Below are 1,417 nucleotides of genomic sequence, written 5' to 3'. Positions count from 1 at the left end.
AGAGTTAGCACCCAACAGGCTTAAACAGGGGAAGTTTCAAATGTGTTTTTAGCCTCTAAACATGTTCAAAATGTCATTAAAAGTGCCTCCCCGTGTGCAGTGATTCCTTCCGAGTGAACACAGTGAATCTGATGCAGATGTGAAAGAAATGCTTGTAAGTTCTGGTAGCACAGATTGTTACAGTTTTTCTCTCTACTGACAGCACTCCAAATTTACAAATAAAAGAGATACATGTAGGAATAGACCGGAATTCTCCTTTAAGGGTTTAACTAATACCTTGGTTTGCCAATGGCTGGGGATAACAATGTTGTGTATTTAGAAAGGGATCTGGAAAACAGAAGGTATAAAAAATGCATCTCTTTCAAAATCATTTCTAACTTCTATCAAATTTTCTGTCAAAAATGAATCCTGTTAATTTTCATGGTAATATTTGTATTTTATGTTTTCTCACAAGATGGACACACAAATTCTCTACTCATTCCCCTGGCTGTGGTGGTCCCACTGCTGCTGATCACTCTCGTTTGTTTCTGCGCTCTGCGTAGGATAAAAGGTACAAAGGAAAACCTGTTACTAACCATTTTATTCAAGTATCAGAAACTCAACTGATACATTGTCCCAAATATAGCATGTTTTAATATATTTACCTATCTCCAGTGGTATCTGTTTTTTGCTCAATTTGACTTGGAGTCTTCTGCCTCCACTGAAATCATTTAGTGGGTGATGTGTACACCGTTGAACGAAGATATTTAAAAATGAACAGCATTTATGTTATGTATTGTAATTCGTTTGATGGATTTAGTTCTAGACGACACAGTTAATACAAGCAATAGAGTGGTTTAGGCACTGTCTAAACAGATATTTTAAAAAAGAAGATATTTTTCTCCACAATTTGGCCTCAAGTCCACATGCAAACTGAGTTTTAAGACACTACAACAACTTTTGAAAGTAGCTTCAAAAGGTGCCAATTTTTAAAAACACAGATAAATTGGAATAGAAAATGGATGGTACTGGCCAGGTTAGGTCAGCTGGTAGTGCCGACACACATATAGAGGTTTACTCCTCGATGCAGCGGCCGCAGGTCCAACTCCAACCTGCGGTCCTTTTCTGCATGTCATTCCCCCTCTCTCTCCCCTCTCTTGTCTTTAGCTGTCCTGTGAAAATAAAGGGCCTAAAAATGGCCCCAAAAAATCTTTAAAAAAAAAATTGAACAAAGTATGGCACCTAAGTCGTAGAATGTGGTTGCAGTAACATAAGTACTAGAGCATCTTGTAGCAGAAATTAACAGTGGTAGATACAACAGCAGCGACTGCAAAAACAAAAGTATTTTAATTATAGCTGGAGTTTAATTTGGTGCAACAAGCTTATTTGTGTGTATGTGTGTGTGTGTGTGTGTGTGTGTGTGTGTGTGTGTGTGTGT

Source organism: Etheostoma spectabile, chromosome 19 (genome assembly GCF_008692095.1).
Source record: "Etheostoma spectabile isolate EspeVRDwgs_2016 chromosome 19, UIUC_Espe_1.0, whole genome shotgun sequence".
NCBI classification, from domain to species: Eukaryota; Metazoa; Chordata; class Actinopteri; order Perciformes; family Percidae; genus Etheostoma; species Etheostoma spectabile.
The sequence above is the reverse complement of the archived record's forward strand: the minus strand, read 5'-3'. Positions refer to the sequence as shown.